General features: G+C 30.9%; 2 long non-coding RNA genes across 4 annotated transcripts; one reads left to right on the plus strand and one right to left on the minus strand.

Annotated features, from left to right (window-relative positions):
- Positions 1–607: 607 nt before the first annotated feature.
- LOC112804926 (uncharacterized) lies at positions 608–12,993 on the minus strand. 3 transcript variants are annotated; one of them, XR_003203558.3, is made up of 5 exons: positions 12,483–12,993; positions 10,980–11,065; positions 7,309–7,551; positions 7,012–7,216; positions 608–851 (listed from the first exon to the last, which is right to left on the minus strand). It is a non-coding gene; the product is annotated as an uncharacterized lncRNA (long non-coding RNA). The 3 variants fall into 3 exon arrangements; XR_003203546.3 differs by lacking the exon at positions 608–851 and adding an exon at positions 5,463–5,806; XR_003203552.3 differs by lacking the exon at positions 608–851 and adding an exon at positions 5,890–6,340.
- A 2,577-nt stretch (positions 12,994–15,570) lies between these two features.
- Positions 15,571–16,390, plus strand: LOC112802402 (uncharacterized). The gene is made up of 2 exons (XR_003202389.2): positions 15,571–15,673; positions 15,766–16,390. It is a non-coding gene; the product is annotated as an uncharacterized lncRNA (long non-coding RNA).
- Positions 16,391–19,372: the final 2,982 nt, after the last annotated feature.

Consider the following 19,372-nt stretch of genomic DNA (forward strand, 5'->3'; position numbering starts at 1 on the left):
TATGCTATCATTGGTCTAAAATTAAAATAATACATCAAATGAAAATGTAAGAGATGACACATCATACTTTAGAGAGACTCTTTTCATTTCAATTTTGACATATAAAAATAACTACATGGTGATGATGAGTATTGAACACCGGTAAACAAGAAGAAGAAACATCACGTCACCCAAATAAGCTAACTATGTTTTCTTTCGACAAGAACTAATGATTTTTTTTTTATCAAAATCTTTGGGGACCATGGGCCCCTATTGTCTTTACCTCTAGTTCTCTTGCCACTACCATTAATGCCTTTTGTAGTCTCTTCATTCCCCCATGTCATATTCTCCTACACTCTTCTCTTATTAGATCGACATTAACCACGCCATATATTACTTCATAACTATAACACCTTATCACCCTAAACCTTACATTTAACCGTAAAGTAAAAGGCGACAAAGAGTTACGACAGTTATAAAGCTCATACAATAATATATATAGAAAGAAGTAATACGACTAGAATCCCGATATAAGGAATAGGAGTTCAAAGATAGGTACAGAAGAAACAAATCGCGAAGCGTTCACACAAACTAACTAAATGCGTAGGTACAAGAGATAAACAGAAAATATAGAGAATATAAGTTATATATATAATATACAAAAGAGGACTAGTCATAGCTTGCGGAGTTTAGGCCAGCTAGCCAAAACAGAATACAGCAGAGTTTTGATGTTTAAAACAGCTAACATCCTCTCAATGTTCTCAAAATACAAGCCTCTATGGCAACAAAAATATACAAAAGTAAATCAAAATAAAAACTGATACATTCTCCGCTCTATCACCATTCGCAAACTCACCGAGATAGGTTGCGACCTGCATCCAAAAGACAACAACATATGGTATGAGAACCGTGGGTTTTTAGTATGGTAACAGTGCTCAATAGATAAGAGAACTTCACATCGATACAAAATATTCAAGCTTAATGGAATATATTAATTAGACCATAAATAGGGCAATCTAACTTAAGGGATTTCTACTCTAACCATAGTCACCGTTGTCCCATAGCCTTCACCAACCTACCTTTTATGCGATCCCATTGCCGCCATCTACCGATACTCCTCAAATAAGTAAAAACACAAGTAATGCAGACAAGTAAAGCACAATTAATATACATATACAACAGGTAGATTGATTAGCAATTAGGCTTATTATTCAATTAGACATAACTCAAGTAATCAAAGCAGGCAAGTATGTAGACAATGCATATGATGAATACATATTCTATTTGGGTCGTGATATCACATGTCAGTTCAAACTTGCCAACACGACACATCCTTTCGGATGTTGGCTTTGTGCCACATCCCTAAGATATAATGCCCGACTCATTGTGTGCACCCCTGGGATATAGTGCCTGGCTCACTTTTATGGACAACCCTGGGATATAGTGCCCAACTCACTTTTAAATCTGGGATATAGTGCCCGGCTAACTTTCAACCTTGGGATATAATATCCGGCTCACTCTTATACACAACCCTGGGATATACTGTTCGAGTCACTTTCAATCCTAGGATATAGTGTCCAACTCACTCTTATGGCAAGAAAGGTTATGCGAGCGGCATAATACCCCAGCCCTCACATATGAACGTAGGCGAGAGACTATCATAGCCTCTATGCTGGCGCCACAACCTCGACAAGCGAGATTAAACCACCATCCTTGCTAGGCACATAGTTATTTACCAATTAATGCATATCATAATTATCATTTAGTGATCATTGCTTGTACTCAACAATTTCATCAACCTCAATCTTCTATAATTTCTCATCAACTTTCATTTTCTCAACTCATCATAATCATCTCATCCTCATTTATCAAGTTCTTTCAAGTTCATAAGCCATTTAAATAAGATATTTCTCAACCTCATTCATTTCTCAATTCATATTCATTTCACAGTCATCATCAACATAACACCCACCATGCCTACACAAGTTAACCTATCTACAAAATTTCTCATGCCTAGCTCACCGGCTCTAAACTCATAACAAAATAACCTTTTTAATTTACCTATTGTGCTCTCCCATATTTCAAAACTTAAATACTAACTATGGGATCTTAAATAAGTGTTATGAAAGTTTACAAGTTTGTCAGGGAGGTTAAACAATTAAAAATAGGGTTTTAGGTGAAAAATAGGGCTTGTGCATACATATCATAGCTGTGCGTACGTATGTACCAAAAAAATTTACCAGCATGTGCGTACGCATCATACTATGCGTACGCACACCCTTTCGTGCGTATGCACGAGTCTTAATGCATGCTCTAGTCAGTACGTGTGCACGATAGTGTGCGTAAGGACACAAACCAGAGTTTCTAGTTCTTTGCAACATCACATAATTTAATTTTTTATACCTAACTTCCGATGTTTCCTCTACAAAACTCCAATTTCCCTCATCTTTATACTGTTTTAAATCTCTCATAACCATCTTTAATTTGAATTAAAGTTCAATCAATTTCAAACTCCGAGGGCCAAGTTATGTCCCACCAAAACAGGCTAAAAACAAGATTTTACCAAATTTGTCAAATCCTCAAAGTACGAAATCTCTCCAACTAAACCAATTTAATCACATCCCAACAGTACCAAAACAACCCAAAAATTCACATTAAACATTCCTCAATCATTTCTCAATCATTCAAACATCTAACCTATTCAAAGTTTTCAATTCAACATAATTCATATCAATTCTCATTAATTTCCGCAATTCTTCATCAACACCATTTTCAACATAATCATCAACAAACACTATCAACCATTAACTATATCCATCACAATCATTATTCATCAATTCATCATCATCAAAACTCATAATCATCATTAATTGTCATCAACATCAATAATCATCATAAATTATCATCGACATCAACTTCATATTACCACAACAAACTCACAATAATTAACCAATTTATTTAATTCAAATCCTATCTTAAGGTCCACTAGCCTAAGTTGCCTGTAATATTACATACTATTTAAAGAAAATCAACACCATATTTTGGCCGATTTCTTCCCGAGCACAAAACACCAAAAAGCCTCTTCCACAAGCTTTCCAAGTTTAACAAGAAGCAAACTTAGCCACCACTTTAGCTCATATTCCAAGCATTCCAATTATCAATTCCACTCCAAACAACATCAATTCAAACTTGCTATCATAAAAATTTTCATAAGTCAATCTTAGTATTTAACAAATTAACAAACCACATGGGTAAAGAGGCTCCTTGCTTTACCCAATGGTGATTGGGAAAAAAACCTAATAATAATTCAATGCTAGATAATACCTAAATAACCAAAATCACAAAATTTTCTCAATCACCATAGCTAAAAATAAAAAAATGTATAGAGTAGAGAATTGGAGCATGGATTTCAAAATTCTTACAATTTGTTTTTGTTAGAATTAAAGAACTCGACGAGATGAATGCATGGCCATAAACGGCACACAAATGGAAGCTCCGTAACTCAAGTTATGATCAAAACAATGTTAAAGTGAATAGTTCTTTGTGTTCTTGAGCTATCCTCTCTCAATCTCACCATGGCTCTCTCTCCCTTAGGGCTAATGTGCTAAAATGCTCATTAATGGGTGCTTATATATGTTGGATTTGGGCTCAACTTGGTCCTGGTTCAATCAGGTAGCGTTTTTTATTCATTTGGCCCAACTTTAGGCCAAAACCTTTAGAATAAGTGACCGGTTTTCAATTCTAAATATTTTTCTAAGTTTTTCTGCAGTTTTGATTTCTCTTACAGTGCTGGACAGACTTAAGTCGATACTGCTGACTAAATTACCGGTATTCATTTTTACACAATTTTCTGCAGAAAAATACACTTTTTCACTCGAAAAACTTCACTTAATCCAAATTTCATCTACAAATTTTTAAATTAGTATTTCTAAATTTTTGAACCTATTCTGAGCAATTAAATTATTATTTTATTCTTAATTAAACGACTATTAATTTTTGGCTCTTACATTCTCTCCACCAAATAAGAAATTATGTCCTCAAAATTTAGGAATTACCTGAGAATAACTCGGGATAATCATTTCGCATCTTTGACTCTAACACTCAAGTGTGCTCTTTGGTTCTGGCTCCACTCCAAGTTACTTTCACCAACAAAACTTCTTTCCCGTGCAATTTCTTCAGGTGTAACTTGAAACGTTAAGTTCTCCTTCAACTCAACTGATTCGGTCTCTAACAATTTAGTTGTATCCGATGTGTACTTATGATGTTTTGACACATGGAATACATCATGTAAGTTAGAAAGATGTGGTGGTCAGGCTACTTGATAAGCCATCGAACTAACTCGTCTTAACACCTCAAAAGGCCCAATATACTTCGGATTCAACTTCTTCATTTTGATTGCTCTTCCAATCTTCTTTATCGAAGTAACTTTCAAGAATAAGTGCTTAACCTCTTCAAATTCTAATGGCTTTTTCCTCTAATCTGCATAACTCTTCTATCAGCATTGTACAGTTAGAATCCTAGCTCAAATTTGCTTGATTTTCTCAATGGGCTCTGTTACCAAATCTAGACCCAAAACACTTGTTTTACCGGCTGTATACCAACATAGTAGAGACTAGCACTTCCGTCCATACAAAGCCTCATACAGAGCCATTCCAATGCTCGTATGAAAGCTGTTGTTGTATGCAAACTCCACCAATGGCATGTAACGGTCCCAACTTCCTGGCTGATCCAACACACACGCTCTTAGCATATCCTCCAACATCTGAATGGTCTTTTCTTACTGTCAATCAGTTTGTGGATGATATGCCGTGCTAAGACATAGTCTCGTACCAAAAGCTTTTTGAAAAGCTCCCCAAAACCTTGACATGAAACGGGAATCTCGATCCGACACTATCATCGTTGGCATGTCGTGCAACCTCACAATCTCCTTTATGTCACTACAACAAATAAGGATTTTTGCAACGGTCAAAAACTGTTGCCGTAGATCGAAAAATCGTGCCTAAAACTTTAGGCAACGCTTTGGCAATGATTTTTACTGAAGACAACGGTAACAAAAAAACCGTTGCCAAAGTTACTGGCATAGACAACAGTTTTGAAGGGAAATTTTAAACAACAGTTTCGAACTGTTACTCGATAAGCAACAGTTTAGAACCGTTCTCATTAATGATCCAACGGTTTAAAACCGTAACTTGATAAGCAACGGTTTAGAACTGTTGTAGTTTTATTATTCACAAAGCTTGGTTTTAAAGCGTTACCATTTGTGTCATTTTTTGGCAACGGTTTTAATACCATTGCCATTATATAATCATCTTTGACAATGGTTTTAACACGATTGAATTGTAACTTTTGACAACGATTTCTTTGTAATATACAATTCTTTATTTACAATAGTTTTCTTGTGAATGAAATTAATTTTGATTTTTTTTAATTATTTAGTGTCAATAAATAGTCTAAAATATTTGAATCAAGTCACTAAAGAAAAATAATTGAACATTTTCTATCAAATTTGACTTATAAAAATTGTTGTAAGATCCCAATCACATTATATTATCATTGCAAGATAACATAATACTAGTCTAGGTCATAATTACTTGTACTTATATCATCATCATTTTTCAAAATACCATAATACTATAGCCTAAGTTATGACAATCTCGAACTATATCATCTAATTTTGCAAAAAAAATAATAACAAAAAATAGTTGAAATAGCTAAGTAGCAAATAGATTTATCATCATGTCCACAAGTTCATGACTTTTACTCTGTAACATTTGCTCTTAAAAATTTGACCTTATTAAAGTTTGATTTTTCCTTCAACATAGTTTTCCTGTAAACAAAAAAAATAAATCAAATATAAAACTACACATCTTTAATACTAATAATGTTTACTAAAAATGTTTGAGAGAGAGAGAGCGAACAAACATATATATCATAACATTCTTCTATTTGGATACACAAAACAATTGAATCAACCATTATTTAAGATATGATAACATATAGAAACTTTAACAACAAATAATACTTCCTCATGCGCATCATTGTTCGGATTGCCTAAAGTGCTTCCTAATTGAGTAGCTAATATCTCAAGGTCCACTCTTGAGCTTTTTTGTTGCAGTATCATTTTAACGAGTGATTTTAGTTCATCTACTTCTTTTTGCATCACATCAACCTTACCCTCTAATGTTGCTTTCTCAGCTGCATGTTGCTGCTTAAGGGTGGCAATTTTATTTTTCTTTAACAAAGTTGGTGTGGTAACTCTTCTGTGACATTGCACTCTCCTTGCCTTCTCTTTTCCAAATATGGATTAGAAATCTCTAATTGCTGATTCTTTAGACTTTTTATTCTCAGTTTGCAAATGTGTCTATAATAATAATAATAATAATAATAATAATAATAATAGAAAAAGAATAACTACACAATTGGACTAAAAAGATATATCATTTGACAACATCAAAAAAAATAATAGAAATTAAGAATAATATCAAGATACTTTAACTCAACTGCAAACATAAAAGTAACTACAAGTGATGGACAAATTGCCAAGACACAAGAAATTCATAACCTGTTTTAACCAAATTAACTCCTAATACTTATAATAACATCCATAGTGTCTTCATCTAATGATTTTTCCTTTGTGCTTTGACAAGTTTCAACAAACATTTCTACTTGAGTAAGTGGTTCATTATTTTCCTTAAAAGTAGCCTATAAATCTAGTTCAAATAGCATTTATATAGAGTTAAAATAAGTTTATTTTCTAAAATCAACACATACTTGATATTTAAAGACACACACCACACATACACATACAAATGCACAACGAATAAAAAAATTATACCAATCTTGCACTTATTCTTGCAAAATTTATAGTCCCTTTCGATACCTAAATTTATGTTGTGTCCTATTTTTTTTATTCTGTGCAGACATTTTCTACATAGCAAGAGACAACTATTATAAAAACAATCATCATATTTCACTCATAAATGTATATAATATAATTGCATAAACAATTACACTAAGTTTCACATGTCTTACCTTAACTTTCTCAGTTCTCCAATAAGCAATTAACTTTCGAAAATAACTCTCAGGTATGCTTTTAGGACGATTTTTTGGCATCTCATTAACACATTTGTATGGCAGAAAATGAGTTTGCTTGATTGTGGTCTTATACCATCTCCAGTTGTCATTGATACGAGCAAGGACTATCCTTTTTTTCTTCAATTGGAATAATGAATTTAACCTATAAAACACAAATATTATTTGCTAGTAAGAATAAAATATATGTGTACATTTCCAAATAGTTTCTAAAATAAACAAGACTAATATTCTCACTTGAACATATTCCCAAATAGCTTCTTTATCTTTAATCTCCTTCCAGTTTGCGTAAATTAATGGACAAAAATCTGAATTCCTTGCCACTGTGTCCAAATATTTGCTCAAGTTTTTTTATAGCTTTATCAGTAGGACCAATTGCCTCTCCTTCAATATCTAGAGTAATTTCTTCTCTATCTTCCAACTGTCTTGCATGAATCTTCAAGCATTGTGTAAGTCCTCGTGTTTTCTTCACTATTGTCTCTATATAAAGAGAATAATTAAAATTACAATAATATATTCAAAGAGACTAAAATATTAATTTTTTTAGCATTATATACCATCCCTCTTATTGAGTTATATATATTTGATTGAAAAAAAGAACAGTTTCATCCATTTAGCCAAATAAAAAAAATTCCATAATTTCACTATTGCTAATGATTTATTCCAACTGCATAGAAAACTAGAATCTGCTTGTAAAATTAAAGTTAAAGTGTAAAAAAAGTTACAGACTAAGACGGAATTTTATTTTTCCTATTCATATATTGTTCCTATTCAGACATACAAAGGGCATTTGTCTTCATAAAAATAAATCTAGTTAAGCTATAATATAATCAAATTAATATTTATAATTTCAAGAACAAAGACCAAGACAGAAATTTATTTTATTTGATCTCATTTCAGTGACAGATTTATCACTTGATAAAATATAAAAAACTACTAAAAAAGAACACAACCTGCACTATTTACCTAAACCAGTAACGTCCTTTTCAAATCTATGTACATGTTTGGGAGTCTGCTATGTTACAATAGATATCATATTCCATGGCTCAACATTAATGGCATAATAACAAAAGTAACTCTAAAATATAGAACAATAATGGCATAGCACATTCAAATTAACCATAATTTGACTCCTCTAATCCTTGCATTTATTTACAATGCAAAGTCAACCAGTAGACCAAATTATCATCTAATATTATATATTATTGATGGACACAGTATTTAGGGGAACCTTACCTACAAAGATGTGTTAAAATAAGTTAGAAAGGGTCTTATACATGATTGTAAGTAGCACGCCTACGCATACATACTGTACATTGTGTGTAGGAATTTTTTGTTACTCCTAAATATGTCTCCTTAGAAGCTCGTCAATGATACAACCTGAAGTAGGTGTTATATCATTGTAATATGCCACCCCACCAATTAATATATCCAATAAATTATTTATTAAAATATATCCCTATTATACAAAGAAGTCATCATATATAAATCTTTCACAGTAGTCAATTTAAAGAGAAATGATGTCATAAAATATTTTCAAGGAGACCAAAAATTTACCTTTCAAAGTATTGTCTATGTCCTCAGCCTCAGTTGAATTAATGTAATCCTTATCTTACTCTTCTTATTATCTCCTTCATTCTCATCCAATTCCTCTTTACCATCAGGTTCATTGTTAAGTTTAAGAAATGTATCAATCGGCATTAAAGCAAATTGACGAATTTTTTCCTTCTTAGTTGGCCTTTCTTGCAAGCTGCCACACTCTTCAACATCATCTACAATTGTGATCTCTTTTCGCTTTAAATCTTGATTCATTCTAGAATCTACTTCTCTAGTATTTTTGTAAGCCATAGTAGTAAATGTAAAAAAAAGTTCTTTTTTTTGTCTACAAGTAGATCCTTGAGAGTGAGTCATACTTGCTTCCGTCTGTACTTTACTTTTCTTCAAATTCTGTCCTTTTTCTTTTGCAAGAGTTTTTGGCTTTTCTACAAAGTTCTGCTTTTCATTTGCTTGGACACTATTTTTTCTTAAGTTCTGCTCCCTTTCCCTATTACTAAGGGTTTTTATCCTCTTAAGTGGTGGTGGTGGTTGATGTTGCTGTTGACCAGAAGACATCTTTTCTCACTTAACTTCCATATTTTTCAAGAACTTTGCATGCAATTCAACAATTGAATTTGAATTTATCTCATGTTCCCCATCTAATAAAGTTGGTGAAGACCTTAATTCAACATCGCCATTGAAAGATCTTTTATCCATCCTATATGGATGATCCACAGCCAGAAATTTACGGTGATCCATGTAGCACATCTTCCAGCTATGTTTTAAATAACAAGAGGAGGTGTCATAATTATAGCAAGGACATGCTAACTTTCCCTTTGTGCTCCAACCGGATAACATAGCATAAGATGGAAAGTCACTTATAGTCCATAAAAGTGCTGCATGTAGTTGAAAAGCTTTATTCTTTAAAGCATCATATGTTTCCACTCCATAAAACCTTCAATTCTTAATGGCTAAAGATACACATCAATACTTTTTCCAGGCAAACATGGTCCAGGGATGAGCAAGGACATTATGACATACTCTGGTTTCATGCAACACCATGGAGGAAGATTGTATGCGACCAAAACTACTGGCCATGTACTATGGGAGATGCTCATGGTTCTAAATGGATTAAATCCATCACTAGCTAGCCCTAGTCTTATGTTACGAGATTCTTTAGTAAAATCGGGATGAAGCCTGTCAAAGTCTTTCCATGATTGGCCATCAACTGGGTGTCTTAACTTTCCATCTTTTGAACGATGTTCATCGTGCCACCTTAATGATTCAACTATATTTGAACACAAGAACAACTTCTTAAGCCTTGGAATCAAGGAAAAGTGCCTCAAAACCTTTGCAGGCACATGTTTTTTCTTCAACTTATCAACTTCTGTATCTACCTCAACATTTTCTATGTACTTGGAAGTTCCACAAATTGGACAAAATTCATCATCTTCATATATATCCTGGAACAAAATACAATCGTTGGGACAAGCATGAATTTTATTATAACCGAGTCCTAAATCTTTTACCATGGCCTTAATTTTATTGAAAGAATCAGGAATATTCAAATGAGGAATCGCTTCTTTTAATAATTCAAGTAGAGCAGTAAAGGATGTGTTGCTGCAACCATTAAGAGTCTTCAACATATACATTCGGATAACAAATTATATTGTCGAAAATTTTTTATGACCAAGATACAATTCTTGTTTTCCTTCTTCAAGCAAGTTATAAAACTTTTTTGCATCTTCGTTTGACCCATCACCATCTTTATCTCCTTCAAGCACATGCTGAAATGTCTCGTTTAGCGACCCATGAATGTCGTCGACAAATTCTTAATGGACTCAACCTCATCGGAATCACTATCCATGTGACTTATCCTTTTGCCATGATGAACCCACACAGTGTAACCTTTTTGAAATCCCTTACTTATTAGAAGATCACAAACTTCATCCCTTCACCCCTAACTAATGTTGTTACATATAGAACAAGGACAAAGAATTTCTTGTCCTTGTGGTCTACCTTTAGAAAAGGCAAAATCCAAAAATGAATTAACACCGTGTTGGTAACCCTCAGTATGTCTTGGTAAACTAGTCCACATTTTGTCCATTACTTTGTCAACTAAAATAAAAGACACGAACATATGTTTTAAACTATCTATAAGTGATTTTTCCAATCAAGAGCTTATTACTTCTAAAGGATTTCTAGAAGTCAACCATAAATGTTCAAAAGAGAACATCTTAACCAATCATGAAACTAACAATTTATATCTATCAAACTATGCAAAAAGGCTTAAGCAATCAATCAATCACTAAATATTCTTAACAATTAAATCTTCAAACGAATTTAAAAAGATAATATATTAAATGATTTACCTGTAGTGCAGCTCAATGTCTAAGATATCGGCAGCTACAGAGAGACGCACTATTTGATTCCTTTTTTCTGGTTTTAAAGAGACAAACTACAACAGCAACAAAGAATAAAAATATAAGCAATTCATAACCATAACTCTAATACTAATGTTACTATCACTTCCATGACTACACACTAGCATTAGCACCTATAAATCAAACAAAATCCACCAAAGACACTAGTTACTACGTAACAAAAGCACCTTCAACCTATCTATCGGTACAAATAGACAAATTCACTATACTTAGTGAACCAAAATACTTTTCTGATTTATGAAATCCAAAAATTAACAACAAAATCAAACTTATTTGCATTAAACAGTTCAAAGAGACTCAAAATAATAGCACATGAGTAGAAGCCACCAAACCAATCAACCATATATAAATCTTCATAATTGTGGTAATATTTTTCTATTTTAAATTAATGACCAAAACAAAGCAATGACCAAAATCAATATTAAAAACAACACAAAATCAGAACAACATTTTCAGATAACAAATTACCAAATCAAAATCAGAATAGCACTATACCAAATTAATATTAAAATCAAAATAAAATCAAAATAGTGCTTCTAGAAACCATTTTACAAATCAAAATCAAGCAGCATTATACTAAATCAATATAAAATTAATATTAAAATCAAAATAAAACCAGAACAAAATTTTCAGAGAACTAATTACCAAATCAAAATCATAACAATATTATAACAAATTAATATTAAAATCAAAACAAAATCAGAGCAGCATTGACAGAGAACCAGTTACATACTAAATCAATATTAAAATCAAAATAAAATCACAAAAGCATTTCCAAATAATAATTTATGGAACAAAAGCAATAGCAAAAAAAAATGACATGGGGAAAGAGCTAAGAAGCGATATACAAAGTAGAAAACCATCGTCTCTAACAGTAATGAAACTTTTTTTTTATTTTCTTCTTTGCATATAGTCAAAGCGTTACTCAATGGCATGTTAAATTACACAAATGTTACATGTACTACATTCTTTATTTTATGAAAAATAAATACTTTATATGCTCAATTTAATTAGGAAACGAACCCCTTTTATCACTCATCAACTTGTATATATAACACTTGATAAAGATATTAACAATAATATAAAAATTTATTCAATAAAATTGTTTTTTTCTTTACCATCAAATGTCCTGGTCAAACTCCCATCTTAATAAAATATAAGCAAATCCTACTTTCCCATACTTTATTCCGCTTCCTAATCATAACACCATAATCAGTTAATCAAGTCTCATCTCATAATCCAAAATCTAATCATTATTCAAAGGACTGAAACAAACACAAAGAAAAAGACATAGGAGTGTGTATAACTGGTGAAGATGCCAAAACAGAAGCAAAATCAGAAGCTCACACACCACTTTCCTTTCTTCTTCTTAACTCCAACAAAAATAGCTAACAGCCAAACAACAGAAAATCAGAGAAGAAGACCACTTACCACAGATGACAATCCACAAACGGCCAAGGCAGTGAAGTAGAAGCAGCGAAACACAACCCACAATAAGCCAAGGCAGTAAAGCAGAAGTAGCAAGGTAGAAGCAGCGAAGTAGAAGCAGAACAGAGGAGAAGCAGAACAGAGGAGAAGCAGCAAAGCAAAAGCAAAACAGAGAAGAAGCAAGGACGCCGCAGAGAACAGAGAATCAGTGATGCCGCGGAGAGGGGAGAAGCATCGATGCCGCAAAGAGGAGAGACTTAGCGACGCCGGGAAGAAAGACGCAGCGACAATTTCGGGAAGAAGGGCACAACAACGATTTTGGGAAGAAGGATGATGCACCTTCGACAGTGGGTTAGGGCTTCATGGTGAGCTGCGGTGCGATGATGCCTCTAACTCTGATGGCATGGGTTAGTGTCGGTTAGGGTTGATGGCGGAGCGAGGAAGAGTGCGCCTGATGGTTTGTTTCGAAGAGAAGATCAGAGTCTGACCCTTATGTTAGTGTTTATCTTAGTGTGAGATTTATCAATAAATATATAATATTTATTCTAAAATTATTTTAATTTTATTTTTTTATAATAATATTTGTTATATATTTATAATAAAAATGTATAATATTTATTATAAATTTATTTTAACTTTATTTTTTTCAAAAAAAATATTTTTTATATATTTATAACACAAATATATAATATTTATTATAAATTTATTTTAATTTATTTTAATTTATTTTTTTCAAAGGTAATATTTGTTATATATTTATAACAATAGTTTTTTAGTATTTTATAAATTTAGTATTTATAGGAAAAATAGTTTAAATTTATATGATTATTTGAAATTATTTTTATTGGTATTGTTTAATTTGTATAATTAATATTAAAAAATTGTTGTTTCATAAATAATTGTTGTAATGGTTATAAAACCGTTCTTTGAAATAATCAAAGAGAACGGTTTTATTTTGTTATTATAGCATAATAAAAAATTAAACTTCAATATCAACACTGTAAAAATTGTTGTCTAAGACCATCTAATAGAATGGTTTTAAAGTGTAGCATTTTGGCAACGGTTTTTATGCGTTTCTTTTGTTCAATTATTTAAACAACAATAAAAAATCGTTGCTTAAATATAAATCATGGTAACAGTTATAAAATCATTATTTAAAATAGTCAAAGAAAACAGTTTTAATTTATTGCTATAAAAGCATAAAGAATTGAATTCAACAATAACACTATATTTATTCACTCACTAATTTAACTTTCTCACTTACAGTACCAAACCAATTTAACTGATACGCGCCCTTTTGCGATTATTTATATTTTTATGCTAAAATTTTTATTTTTTCTATAAAACTTTTAAATTTAATACTTTTCATCATTTTTAATCTATTTCGAACAATTAAATTATTATTTTATTATAAATAAACGACTAATATTTCTTACATATGACGCCATGTGTTTGTAATAAAATCTGATAACTTTAATAGACTCTTAAATTAATATTATTATCTATTTTTTCCTTCAAGAACTTTACTAGCTCTCACATGACACATAAGAAGGAAAAAAACTAGTAGCGAAAAACAATGAATATTTAGTAGAATAAAAAAGAAGCGAAGAAGTGACAAATACTAAGGGAGAACAGATTTCCTTATATAGGTAAAATTTTGACAAATCGTGAGCCAAGATTATAATTTATAAAAACCTAAAAATTCTCAATTAAACAAATTGGTCACAGTTTGCTTTTCAGTTGTTTGTCTTGCATGAAACGTTAGTCACAATTTCATTTTTCTATTTTATTTTTGCATATTTGTGTTATAGTAATCGTTAGTCAGGTTAATTTATTGGAAAATTAAAAAATTTGTGCTACATGAAATCCAAAGTTACGGTTTGTTTTTCCGTTTAATTTTTTTTTTGCAAATCGTCCCTCACGATTTCAATTTCACCTAACTACCTCTATATTAATGTATTTAACTAAAATAATTCAATATTAAAAATAAAGTAGAGACTCATATGTAATTTATGTAAAGTTAATAATTAAAAATTATTAAATAATTTGATCTGTTTGACTAAATTATCATTTAAATATTTTAAGATATCAAATTCACATAAATATAACCGTAAGAGATTTCCACCTTAAAATAAATCACACCTATTTAGCCAATATACAAAAAAAAAAATAACGGCAAGATGACATATAAATGAAAAAAGAAAAAGCAGTGTACCGTTAACAAAAAAAGTAATAAAGAGTGAATAGTTAAATTTGTCTCTAAAATATTACTTATTTTTTAAATTAGTTCCTAAAAAATTTTCTAATCAAATTCATCCTTCAAACATTTTAAGTTGATCACATTTGTCTTTCCATCATTTTTGCTATTGATACCGTCAGAATTTGCTGATATGGCATATTAAATGATACCACACTGACTACAGCACACACATAGCAATCTTAATTGGTTGCTAAGATGATATGTTTATGAAATTAGATCAAATTAGCTCCAAATTAATGAATTTTAATGCCTCAAAGTTTCATTTAATTTGGAGTTGATTTGATATCACATAAAATTTTTGAAGAACGAATTTGATTAAAAAAATCTTTAGAAAACTAATTTTGAGAATGGATAATTTTACAGGGACAAATTTTACAATTTATTCAAATAATAAAACTTAATTAAATAAAAAGGAAAGTCTAGGAGACCAGCAATTCTATTGAATTATGGCCAGCATGTAACCAGCAGAGAAAAGTGAGCCATTGGATGAAATCTCACACAAATCTCACACCATCAAATCATCATTGATAGCTAGTTGATGGCTAACAATCACAAAAATTGATGTCCCCCTAACATTGCTCTAAATAAAAATCATCGGTAATTAAAATCTTGTGAAAAGTGAAAACCAATGTTCTAAAAATTAGATCGAATTGATTGATCAGACTAGTGGTACCAAAAAGCCGATGAATAACCTGACTCAATCTGTTAGAAGAATCGTCGGAATCAAAAAACCATTTTAAAACCGAAAAATCGGCCAAAAACCAACAAATTGAACCGAACCGAGACTCAATCCATTTTTATCAAACCCCCTCCCCACAAACGATGTTGTCTAGTGTTAATAAAATAAAATAAAAAACAGGTTCAGAAATTAAAAAAAGAAATTGTCTCTATTCCTCTACTACTTCCACCTTCGCTGTCTCATCCATTGCAGTAGGTAGCAACCATAGTCATCGTCTTCTTCTTCTCCAGCCGCTTTTGTCTAAGTCCCATCTGCTCTGTCATCATTATCTTTTTCTCCTTTTGCAGAGCATGGACGAGAGACTTAGAGGCATATCTACAGATCATCAAATGCAATGGAGGAAGCGGTAGTGCAAAGGAAGAATAGTTCACTAACGGCAACAACGAAAAGAGGCAGAATAAAGATAGAGTCGACGAAGAGACACTAATGCCATAAATGGCAGATGCGGCAATGATGAGAAGCCTAGGTTGAAGAGATGAAAAAGAAAGAAGAAGAAAAAGAGAATGTTGGAGAAAGTAATCCAAAATTAGTAGAAGATATTGTTATCACATTGGTTGTATTATGTGTGATGTGGCTACAGTGCTAGTTGAGAGTGTGTTTGGAAACTTTAATGAGATGGAATGGAATTGAATTAAATTTTTCAGAAAATTGATTTGTAATTCAATTCTCACATCAATTCTTAAATTTGGAACTAAAAGAATTGAATGAAAAGTGAATGTTTAAAATATATGTAATATTACTATTTTAGCTTCAACAAAGTAAATTGTTTCTTTTTCATTTTCTTTTCCTGTTGTTCGCCTTCCATAATTTTGAAGGTGTAATTGTCCAAAGTTTATCCGTAGTTTAATTTCTAGAGATTTTTTACTAATAAATGAGATACCGTCAACTTTATGGTTTAGTTTTTTTTTTTTTGTATTTTCTTTTTGTTAAAGTGTAGATAGTGAGTGGTGACCCAGAATGAGAAGATAAGGAGAACGAATATTTTGCCAGATCGAAAGAGAAGATGTATGGTAGAGCTTCAATCCCAGAAGAATCAGCGCATCAGCGAACGTCGTTAGTTTGATGGCTATGGATACCTGAGGCCTCTTTCAGAGCTTCAATGGCAGCCTTAGGCTCATCAGTTGTCTCCTATGTGAAGGCGTGGGACTGGCTTGGCGGAGGGATGCATAAGAGTGGCAATAATGGTAGAAACACTTCAGAAAAAGAGAGCTCATAAGCAAGCAATCTTGGGAGATCTTTGCATAGCTGGGACGTCAACAATGAAAAAGCTTCAATAGAAGTTAGAGTGCTGTTTCAACAGTCATAAAGTAGATTTTTAATGAGTATATTTTTGGTTTATCAATTTTTATTTATCAAATAATGAGAATAGAATTAGAAATCAAAGCTATTTTGGTCTGATTTGTATATGACCTTAAAATGAGAATTGAATTCTCATTAAATTGAAATATATGCTATTTTTTAATATTAAAACATGAAATAGAATTCTATTTCTCTAGAGAATTCTATTCTAGGAGTTTTTAAACAAACTCTTAGCGAAAGAAAATGTTATCATATATTAGGGTTAACATGGCATTGGACTAGTCTTTATAAGAGAATAAAATGACAATTACATCTTTAAGGATTTTGACCTTGAACTAATTAGTTCTTAAAAAAAAAAAGTATTAATTAGGTCCTCCACAATAGTAAATACTGTACATGTATATCCTTCCGTCAATAGATAGTACAAAGCGAAATAAAATTGTCCATATATTTCGTTATCTATAGCGGTGCGTGTCCTATTGTTGCCACATGAGTATAAAAACGATGTAGTTTTGGATAACAAAACATTCATTATCTTTTGAGCTTTCATATAATATTTATCAATTGCTCTTTATTTACCATGAATCCTACCAAAACAGGTGGAGTTTCACTCCAAAAATTGTTATCTATGTGACGATATTTCATAAATAGACATGTCACAGTAACATTAGCTACTTATAACTAAGGCTAGAAGTGAGCCAAGTTAAGCCGAGTTAGACCAAACTCAAACTCAGCTCATGAAAATTAAGCTCGACTCACGACTCACCTCATTAACAATCGAGCCTATTTCGTAAGCTCAAATTCTGCTCAATGAAAGCTCACGAGTTAACTCGAGGTCACGAGCTAACTCAAATGATAGGAACATAATCTATAATTCTATATCAATTAATTATAACTTATATATTAAAAAATATTAAAAAGATAATATATTGTGTATCTATCAACTATAAATTTTTATTTATGTCTTACATCAAAATTATGTATAAAAACTGACTATAAAATTTTTAATAATTAAGAACATTAATATATATGTGAAATATATATATATATATATATATTATGTATTTAATCTATACTTTTAATATTATAAATATAATCGAGCCAGCTCATGAGCTAATAAGCTGAGCTTATCTAAGCTCAAACTCGGCTCATTTAATTTGTGAGCTCAATTCCAAGCTCAAGCTTGGCTCACCAGCTCACAAGTTCAGTTTATCGAGCTATTAACGAATTGAGCTCGAACTAGCTCATGAGCTGCCTTGACTAACTTCCAACCCTATGTATAAGCACCATCATTATGTTTTATGTGATGAATTAATAGAAGGACATAACATATATAATGTTTGCTAACTTAAAAAATCAAATTAATACATTTTTTTTCAAGAACTAATTAATCTGAAACTAAACTTTTTAGGATCTACTTATCACTTTACTCTTTATAAGATTTTGTATTTTTTTATTAACAAGTTTTTTCTTAACAACTATACTTAGTGCTTGTTTGGACGCCATTATTTTGATAAAAAAAGATTTTTTTTTATTTTTTAGTGTGTTGGGCAAATTTCTAGTAGTAAAAGTAAAAGCACTAGAAAAATCAGAAAAATATCTTTTTTGAGAAGCTGTAATTTACATCTTTTTTTAAAAGATCTTTTTTCCTTAAAAAAAAAAAGATGCTTTTCATATAATAAATAAACAAAAAAGTACTTTTATATTGTTATATCCAAACATAATTGATAAATAAAAAGATCTTTTTACATGAGATACCCAAACATAAAATTACTTTTACTTTTACATAAGATCTTTTAAAAAAAAGATAACTCAAAAAAAGATCTTTTCTTAGAAATTCACCTAAACAAGTCCTTAATGACAAAAACTATACTTATTTTTAAGATACTAACATAATATAATACATTTAATTCAAATTAAATATTAAATATATAAAAAAATAAAAGATAAAAAAGATATATAATATATTTATTTTCAAGTTAAAAAAAAGGAGAATTAAGATATAATTAAACTAATGCAGTTTTTGTATAATTTTTTATTATTCTATAATATATATAATATCATGAATTTTTTTATATATGAACTTTGATATGTAGCTATTTTCTATTTTGTTTAACTCTTGTGTTGTATTTACATAAGATTATGAAATTTTAGTTGGTTTTGTATTTTTAATTTATTTATTTTTAAAATTTATATTATAATATATTTAGATTTTTGTATTTATTTAAAATTTTATATATTATTTTATTATAATTTGATTATTACAATTGAATTACAGTTGAATCGGTGGAACTTCTAATTTGATGAACTAATGACTAAAAGAGTTTTAAGATTGGTTCGGTTCTAATAGCCTTGGTGAAAACCAAAGTTTTGAAAATCGAACTGGTTCAATCGGATTAACCAAGAATTTGTCCCTTAGCCAGTTCGGTTGACATTGAAAATCGTCTGGCAAAAAATAGTGAAAAACCAGTCGAATCGACGATAAATTAGCAAACCGATAGAACTGGTTAGTTTCTTAACGATTTTTAGAGTTTTAATTAAAAAAAAAAAAGAAAAATCAGAATACTATAGCAGAGCCTTCCCACTCTCTCTATC

The sequence above is a fragment of the Arachis hypogaea genome, chromosome 1 (assembly GCF_003086295.3).
Source record: "Arachis hypogaea cultivar Tifrunner chromosome 1, arahy.Tifrunner.gnm2.J5K5, whole genome shotgun sequence".
NCBI lineage: Eukaryota > Viridiplantae > Streptophyta > Magnoliopsida > Fabales > Fabaceae > Arachis > Arachis hypogaea.